This window comes from Citrus clementina, unplaced genomic scaffold (genome assembly GCF_000493195.1).
Source record: "Citrus clementina cultivar Clemenules unplaced genomic scaffold, Citrus_clementina_v1.0 scaffold_5, whole genome shotgun sequence".
Taxonomy (NCBI): domain Eukaryota; kingdom Viridiplantae; phylum Streptophyta; class Magnoliopsida; order Sapindales; family Rutaceae; genus Citrus; species Citrus x clementina.
The window spans coordinates 39044415-39054740 of record NW_006262201.1 but is presented as its reverse complement, the minus strand read 5'-3'; the positions used below and the strand labels follow the sequence as shown (position 1 = coordinate 39054740).

The window sequence follows — 10326 nt, the reverse complement described above, 5'->3', positions numbered from 1 at the left end:
ATAATAATCCAGTATACATAGTATAGTGAAAAAATCAGTAAATCCAGCGAGATATGAAAAAATAAAAATAAAAAGTAAAAAAAAAAACCTCCAAAGAAATTAATCTAGATTTGCTTCAAATATATATATATATATATAGGAGGCTGTTCCAATCCGGGAGTCCCGGATTGGAACAGCACTCTATTAATTATTTTGGTTTGGCTGCACATGGGGGGCAGAGGTGACCAGCCTCCCTCCCGAACATTGGAACAGTATTCTATATATATATATATATATATATATATTCTATGAACTGAAAACATCTTAATAATAAAATGAATATTTTTCATGCCATTAATATATCAATAGAACTAAAATTATATATTAAAAAAAATTAATCAAGAGGATAAAGGATAAACAATTTATTTGACACCATGTACCAAATGCAATTTTATCATGTGAATGAAATTAAGAAGAAGAAGCTGGTACTTATCAATTCTTTTATAAGTACTTCTTAAGTACTTCTAGGGCCCCGTAGGACAGCTCCTCCAATAAAGCTTGACCGCTTGTTACTTCCCATGGCATTAGAGGTTACTAACGTTATGTGTAAGATGGCATATCATTTTTAATTTATAAGTACTTCTTAAGACTATAACTGATCTTTTTTTATATTATTAAGAAAAATAATTTTCACACGTAGAGGGTTAGAGAGCTACAAAAGAAATATTAGTAAAATCACACGTTTTAAAGTATTTTTTTTTCATTATTATTTTCAAATGACGGTATTTTCATACAAATTTACTTTCTTTTTTTTTATTTGGAATTAACGGTACTTCCATACACTTTTAACATTAATTCTGTCTCCATTTAATGGATAGATATCAGTACTCTCATTAATATATAAAATTAACAGCTCATGAGTATATCACATCATTCAGGCTATAAATTTTATGTTCTAATATTAAAATATGAGTAATGATATAATCACAAACTCTTGTATAAATTTATTTTATATTTTCATTCAACTAATGAATTAATACCACATCAATTTGTACAAAATAAATTTATACAAGAGTTTATGACTGTATCATCACTCTTAAAATAAAAAGGTTGAAATCACATTAACTCATCAAAATAATCACTCATTTGACAGTTTTGTTAAAATACATTTATCCTCCACACTTATTTTGAACACTTGCATTGTTTGCGAAGTAACTGATAATTGTGACATGAGAACATATTTAAGATAATGATTCTAATCTCATATTGGCATCAATGTTATCATAACAACAGACCAACAACATGTAACAACATACAATGACTTAATTGCGTTGAATGGAAGATGTAGTAGGTTTCAACATTTCAACATTTCAGTCGTAGAGCAATATCATATAAGGAGCCCATGGCAAACTCAAAAAGAAACCAGTACAAGCAATCATTAGGCACAAAAAATTAAGATGAAAACTATAACTATGCTTTTTAATAGCACATAATGACATAATATACAATTAGGTTTCACATAACTTTCACCGAAGACCTTCTTATACCACAACTGACCCTTTTGTTGACTGTTTTTGTTTTCCAGGAGTGAATTTCAGTCTCATCTTTAATAAAAAGCAAACAAATGCCGCAATAACAATCAAAACAAAACAAACTTCAATGTGAAACCCCTAAAGAAACTCCAGCAGGACAATCTTTGTCTTACCATCACAGCTTCAGTCACAAATGCTTCCTAGTGTATTACCCTCGAGTGTGATATCTGGGAATAAAATCTGCTGTAGCTGTTTCTTCCAACCAGATGATCGTGGACTTCGGTTTGTACCCAGGCATACTGGCCATAACTGCAGCAAATTGTTCAAGACCATATCAGGATTGGGTCAGAAAATTATTTATTAGCACTAATTCTACAAGTAGTGGGGAGAGTCAATATAAAATGTTATTACTCATATTTTGAAATGTATCAGCATTTCAGGAGAAGTTCTAATCAGCACTTCTAAATTAACCTCCATCAACCATTCTATTTTGGTCATTTTCACAATATCTTGAAAATTTCCATAGGCATCAAGAATTTTTTATAAATCGATTCCTGAAAGATAACTTTATATACCTTCATATCTCTTGCCTGGTGTGAGCAGTCGATAGTGATCGGCAACTGCTCTTCCAGCATTAACCTGTAGAACATAGTTCACAGAGTATTATGTACAGGTTATGGGGGGGAAACAGCTGAGACAAGCCAGTTTTAAATGACCCGCCCAAAATAATTTCAAAATCAATCAAGTTAAATCAAAGAGACAATTACATGCATACCAAGAAATATAAACAACATGCATGCAAGTATAAAATTATGAAAATACCGTGTAATTTTTTCCCTTGATTGTGATTGAGCCAGGCAATGGCCTTCCACAGTTCCACTGTCTGATGAAAAGATCCTCCCACGAACTCCAGTCTATGGAAGTACAATCCAAATAGACAGAGGTCACATTTCATTATAATGTCAAAACACTTGATATGGCTACTTTATAAATTTGAGATTATAGTCTTCCATCTATCCCTTGGAATAAAGACCAAAACCATACTCTTAGGACAATAATCAATGGTTAATTACAAGCAAGATTCTGCTGATGAAAAAAATGAGATTATACATGGTAATTATTAGAGAACCTACAATGTAATTGCAAGAACAAAAAGAATAAACAATATCACAGAACTCTATATGAGAAGAAAAAGTAGGCAAGCCAAAGCCTACCTTCACGAGGCTCGCAACAAGATTAAGCATGCTCATTTTGTTGTATTCCTAGATAGTAGGAAGCTGCATACAAAGAAGAAAACAGCTCATATGACTGGATGACGCTTTTTTTTTTTTCTCTTGTGGTGCAAGCAACTAGATGGCTTAAAAGTAAGAAAAACAGTGCAAAAGAAAAATTACCCGTGCCAAACATCTACAAATACAAACTTATACATCATAAACCACAAACTGGTAAGAAAAGTCGGATGGTGAAAGCAAAACATGCAAGCAATGATTGAATACAAACTGACAAACAATTTAAAATGCTAACATATTGCTGATGGTGAATAGCAATAATGATGAACTATGACAAACAAGCATAATTTTTGTACGTTAAAATAAGGAAGTAAAAGTATCTTCATGTATTTAATCAAAAACAAAAAATGCAGAATAGCTAAGTATGTCCTTAGATCTTATTATCTCCAAGAGAATCATTTATGACAGCAGGAAGGGCACTAATATATTGTCATTCTAATTCTTACAATCAAATAGAATGTTAAGATAATCGCAAGGGCCCCTAATGAAAAGATAAATCAAGTAAATTCTGATCTTATCACGCAAATACGACAATGACAAGCTGATTGTTTCATTATCTACTACGTCTCTGCCCAAAGATATTACTGAAAGAAAAAGGTTTTCTGGGAATCAGACAGAGTCTTTTGACACTCCAGTGCAATTCTTCATCCAAGCTTAAATTTACTGGATATTAGGAGAAGATGGTAAAAACAGATTTCTCACCTCATCAGAGCTAGGCCATTTGTCCCCACTAATCTCCACTAATCTCCAAGGTCAACTCAAAATAGCCACCAGATATATAATTCCAATCTTGCAAGCCATCATATATCAGATACCTGCAGCAGGTTATGCTTGAGTCAACCACCAGACTTTCAAACAAATGAAATTGAATCCAAGAGCCAGAGAGAGAAAGAGAGAACTCGTAAATCTGACTAGTTTGTCAGTTAAATGACTAGAAGAATGAATATTAAGTCTTTAACAAGTTTCACATCAATTCCCTTCTCTAATATTATATGGATAACTAAATTATTCTACACTGTCATACCAAGAGCTCCATTCATAATGCCTCCTTGAAATTCCGTGCTCAAAGACATGTAATAGTGAGAGCAACTGTATACACTAGCCAGGAACCCGAATGCTTCATCATCAAGACAACCATAATAATATCTCCTGAAATTGGTCCAAATTAAACTTTCTTCAGAAAAAATAGTTAAGAATAAGAGGTAATACAAACTTCACTGAAATGCTCAAATAGAACTTCTTCTGAGTTGATTTAATACTATAGGTTATCCACCTCAAAAATTGATTTAACAGGTCATTAATAAAGAGATGCAAATAGGGATTGTATTCAATATACCAAAACGTTGAAAAGCTAGAACCAATGATTAGGTGCCATTAATTGTTGACGATACAGAGAGGATCTAAAGAACCAAATTTCCTCATTATTGCAAAAATAAGAAAATACTTAATCGTTTGAATTAGGGGCGGGCAGAACTGAACCAGAACAAAAAAATTACCAGTTTAGTTTTCGGTTCTAAATTTTAAATCCAAAGACTGAACCTAAAAAACAAATAAATTATTTTTTAAATTTATTGACAGGTGAAAAAACATTATTATTATTATTATTATTATTACATGTGCACACACCATAACATATACATACATACATACATATCTATACATATATATATATATATATATATAACCATAATTCCCCATCACTGAACACCATTACCCCAAATCTCCCCAGTCGGGTTTGCAACTATGCTTCCCGTTCGCTGCTGCTTAATGAATTCATCATCCACCTTTCAACTTTTGCAAATTTTTTTTTTACTTGTTTTTCTTTGCTTTTTTTTTTTAGTTTGTATTGTTGTACTGGTGGGAAAAAAATTATTATGTGCTTTCTTTTTTTAAATTTTATTATGTTTAGATTTTATTTTGAATTAATAATTTAATAATATTCTTTGGTATCTAATTTTTATTGTTTTTGATCTACTATAACAAAGATCATGGAAAAAATATGATAAAATATGCAAAGAATAAAATTTTTGCAGCAATTTTTTTTAATTTTTAATAAGGTCTAGAACCAAAAAACCAAACCGGAACTGAATCCAACATTTCTGGTCTGGTAACGGTTCGGTGTTTTCATTTTTTCCCGGTAGAATCAATATCGATCCGAACCAAAAATTTCAGTTTGTAACTAATACCAATCTGAACCGACCCAATGCCCAACCCTAAAGATCATATTATGAGCAAAAGTTAGGTTAACTGTAGACCTACAGTATCAACCACATGGACAAGCAAACAATCATAACAATAGAATGGAATTTGAAGATTTTTAATTAGAGTGTTTTTAAAACTTTAAATACTGACATGACTCTTTAAATAAGCAATAAAATCTTATTTGAAGATAACCTAACCTACCGTAGATAAATAAACTCATGACTTTGTGATAGACAAACAGTAACAAAGTACTGCATGAAGTAAACAAGAAAAAAGGAAAATAAGGTAGAACACAGAACGATTCAAGTTATAAGTCAAAATACTGAGCCTTAAATGTAAAAAATCACCTTTTATCTTGAGTGCCATCCCATGGATAATTTGCAACAAGTGCACCTTGTAAACAACAAAAGCCACAATCAGGGACCATTGTCTCCAAATTTCATGCATAGTCTTCTGAACCAACACTTCTATAACCAAATAGACAAATCAACATTCATGAGAGGTAATGTGAGCCTGTCAGATAGACAATGTCAAAGTCCATACCCATTTAATAGCTTCACTCATAATGAAACAACAATTTGCCAATGATATTCACTAAGAATTACTAACTTCCAGACTTGTGGTGCATCTCAGTCATCCATCATGTGGAACAATCAACTTGTGCACTCACCATCTTAGCAACACAGTTTCCTTTATGAGTTTGTTGTTTCTTAACTCTCCTATGGTTTCTAAGTCATTCTATACTCTATACCTCCTAGGCACTACCCCCCTCTCTTATATTTAAGTAATTAAGAAAAAGAAGAAGAGCCAAAGAACAAAGGAAACTGAGCAAGTATTCCTCATGCTTCAACTGGTTCTCTCGCAAGTTACAAAACAAATATCAGAATGCAGGTACTTCACTCCGGAAATTGTTTTCTGGTGAACAGACTTTTGATTATAGCAGGTATTAGGGAATTAACACAGCTCAAAGGAACAAGAATAAGCATCAAGCATGGATAGAATAGAACCAGCAACACCATGTCTACCTTTTTACTCAGTTTAGAGACTGAATAGGAAAAATTATCCCATTCGAACTGGCTGATGCTGTAAAAGGTATCTGTCGCACCCAACTCATAATTGCTCTTGTTTCAGGTTGACACGCCACCTCATCATTATTCATAGGAAAGAACTGTAGCATAATACTGGTCAAATTTCGTTGTACCATTAAATTAAAAGAGTAAACCATACAAACCCAGAGACCCCTTTTCAATATCAGACAAAAAAGAGAAAACCAAATAAATCTAGCAATATAGTTAGTTGTGAAATCTGAAATGTCCCCCTACTAGGTGATATGAACTCTATCATTTGAGCAGAGTCTTGATTGAGATGTCCCCCTACTAAAAGTTTTCTTTTTCATTTATTTTTATTTTTTAAGAAGCAAGAAAAAAACATTTTACTAAAATTATATTAAAGAGCCATCATATAACATTTTAGTTTCCTGAATCAGATGAACACTTGAAGTGCAAGATATTTCAACTTTGGGTATATAGTACTTGAAATTTTTTTAAAGTACACCTTATAATCCTGAACAGCAGAAGAATTCTTCAAGGTTTGATAAAATCATTTAAGAATGAAAGAAAAAAACTTTAAGTGGACTTGTTCCTATTTTCTCTCAATTTAGGATATGACTCAATTTGGAAAGAGCCCACTTTCTCGTATTTCTGTTAGTTGGTTCATAGCTGTCATTCGTTAATCAAGTTATAAGAAACTAAAGGGACCCTACTATTTAATGTGTGAATTCTTGCTCAGAAGAGTCTAATCACTTATGAAGTACAATTTTAAGGTTCAATTTGGTTTTCATGAAAAAAGATGTAAGAAAACCAAAGTTGCAAGAAGTCACCTGGTATGGAAAATCACGATTTAGAACAGTATTGTTTTCATTACCAAGCCTCTTGAGGGCATACCCATCAGGATTCATTGACGGAAATATATGAAGGTGCATGTTTTCCGCGATCAACCTCACCTAGAGAGACCAAAGAATAATCCAGACTAAGATAAGCATTTGGACAACACAAAATCTAGAGTCTATGAAATATTCATTTATACTTGTGCAAGTAAACAACAGTTTCAAAACAAGAAAGCAGTCAAATATGGCAACACGCTTGCAGCCAAGCTGCAGATAAAGCATATTATAATTTTCAAATCAGTCAAGGAAAAGAAGAAATTAAATCAAAGTTGAACAAAAAAGGAGTAGAGGAATACCAAGGGATCCTTCATATGGTTATTACAAATCCAGTTTGCAAGAAGTATCAGAAGCTCACGACCAACAGGTTCATCCGCATGTACATTTCCAATGAACTGCAATGTCATCATACTAATATCAAGTATCCCAAAATTAGAATACAAGAATTTCTCAAAAACAGCTGTCAGAAAAAATATATTATGATCATAAACGCTATAAAGAAGATAACATTGCGGCAAAAATAAACTAAAACAACAGTCCGCACAGAATGCATATAATAAAAGACATTGTCCTCGTAATTGGATAATTTGTACCATGGTTATTATGTAGTTTTCCTCATAGGACATCTTTAGATCATATTATTTTAAGGAAAAAGGGGGGAAAACAACAACAGTGAATAACTAACGTGGGAATACCTTCTTTGAAGAAAACAGAAAGAATTCACGGGCACTCCAAACAGGAAGTAAAACAGCAAGAATGATAAAACTAACAACCAAGAGAATTCAAAACCAAACTGTAGCTTCCAGTCAAACCAAGTTTCACACAAGCCTTTCATGCAAATGACATATTCATTCACCTTGAATGGAGGTTCTGGCTCTTCCACCCCGGGCTTGTCTAAAATCTCAATCACCCACTACAGCAAATACACGAGGGGAAAAAAATTACCAACTTAGACAGAATTTTTGGCATTAAATTTACAACTCTAAACAAAAGGAGACTTTGCTATTACCAAAGGAAATCCACTGACACTCTTTCCAATGCTAAACATCCAATCCAAAACCCCCTCAAAGAGAGAAATGAAGAGCAAATTAACACCAATAACCACATGAAACATTCATTATATCACAATCATACTTTTTACTTAATAAAGGCTATGTTCCAGATTCCTGCACGTCTGCTTAATTTTAAAAGCACAAGAGCTATATTGTTTAATAAACACACAATTATACTTGGCCGCTAATTTACTAACTACAAAACCCACTTGCACTCGAGAGTCGGTGATTTTGCTCCACATCCACCGTGAATTAAAATTAACAACAACTCGATCACAAACACATATCTAAAATACATTAAAAAAATAATACCAGCAAATCCTAGAAATGTTACTGCATCTTTGCCGGAACTCCTTCACAGCTTTCTCTAATTCAGCATTAGTCACGTGGCCTTTAGCCTTATCAAAGCTGTGTCACCAACAACTTAATTAATAAAAAATAAAAATAAAAATTGATAAATAAGCTGAAATTAATAGATAATTATAATTATTACAATTATTAATACCTAGTTTCCGAGGGATTGCCTTCAAATAAATGTCCCGTAGAACCTAGAAATCAGAATTAACCAAAGATCAGTAGTTGTAAAGTAGAAGTCAAATGAAGAGTAAAGAAAGGTCAACGATAGGTGAAAAAAGCCAAAAAAAATGAAACGTGATTAGCTCCTGCGTAATTTATTAGATCCAATGAAGAAGATGACCTGAAAACGAAGTGGAGAGCAAACTTCGCTCGGGTCCTCTCGCGAGAACAGAAGAGAAATTGAGATTAAAAAAAAAAAAAGAGAAGATGAGAAAATAAGCTTCATTTATATTTGTTTTATTGGATAATTTTTAAAAATTCTTTTATTAAAAAAAAAAAAAGAAAGCTTTTTATGAGTTTCGAGTGAGCTTTTCCGTTAAGTCCTTGTGTCTGTAATTTTCATCTTAGTTGATTTAGAAGACTTGTCCGAGCATGAGAGGGAAAATTTGTTAGGTGCTCCTGGAGCATTCCATATATATGTGTATGCTTCAATGCCTCAATCATGGTTGACTATAATTCATGATTAGCGAGAAAGAGACGAAGAAGCGATCGCACGTGGACAGCACGTGATTCAATGTTGGGCCTCCTTTTGGCCCAATTTCTATATCTGGCGATGCTAAAATCACCGTATAATGATCCAAATACATCCCTCCTTCTTTTCAGTTTTTGATCAGCCACAACTGTGCATCGTTTTATGGGTGTTTCTAAGACCACTCACCGGTATTCTACATACACCCCTCTTTATCCTTCTGAATAAGGAACGTCATTTGTCTTTTCGATTCAATCATTCTACCAAACGAGAAGCCATCAATCAACGTGCTTTATTCTCCTTTAATTAATTTATTCATTATAGCCTCATTAAAGGCGATGCTTTAATCAAATCCCGATTCCTATCTCATCCTTCACCTCCACCTTTCACCTAATGATGGACAAGCCATAACTTAATTTGGTAAGATTCGGATCATATATATGTTTTCTTTCTTAAAAATCGGAATCAAGAGGAAATGATATTGATGCTTCAGTTTTAAACACAAAAAATTGACCTATTAACAATCCTAGCCCTACTAATCAAGATCAAACTCCCACGTATTTATGAATGAGTTCGAATGATAAATTATTAGTCATTATGATCAAATCCAATTCGATTTTTAACATCTTTAGTACATTTATATTAATAGAATGATAGTATCAAACATGAAACAATAAATCTTTTACTCATCTTATATTTCATATAATTTACTCGTCATCCAATATTTAAATAGTGGATTTGTCACTAAAATTTGTCTTTGTAGCGAGCAGCAACTCTTCACCCCATGATTGAAGTTGAGATTTTTTTAAGTAGCTTTATTTATGTCATGCAAGTAATTTTTTCTTTTCCTTGAGAGGTCTTGACAGAAGTTTTTAATGCAATTATTAAGTTTATACCATACTAATTTAGTATTAAAAGAAAATATTATATATATATTGTTATTTTTACATATAACTTTCATCTCAATGCGAATATATAAAGGTATTTTTTTATGTATATATAGAACTTAAAAAATTTATTTTGGCACCCACTTTCTTAACAAAACTCATTCGTAAAATTGAAAAACAAAAGTTTTACTTTTCAAATTTATCTAAATACCAAAAGTAACCCCATCTTCGCCTTCGTTTTAACTAATTCAATTATATTTTATTTGTTAGATTTAAACACTCGTTAAAAACTGCAAATTCACAACATCAATATTCATCTCCCAACATCTATAAACGGCTAAGGCAACATGATTCATGTCCAAGTTGAGGCCATGAGAAAAAACAATCTCTTAAAAAAT

General features: G+C 32.4%; 1 pseudogene; it reads right to left on the bottom strand.

Annotated features, from left to right (window-relative positions):
• Positions 1-1453: 1453 nt before the first annotated feature.
• On the bottom strand, positions 1454-9279 carry LOC18040918 (annotated as a pseudogene).
• Between the last annotated feature and the right edge of the window lie 1047 nt (positions 9280-10326).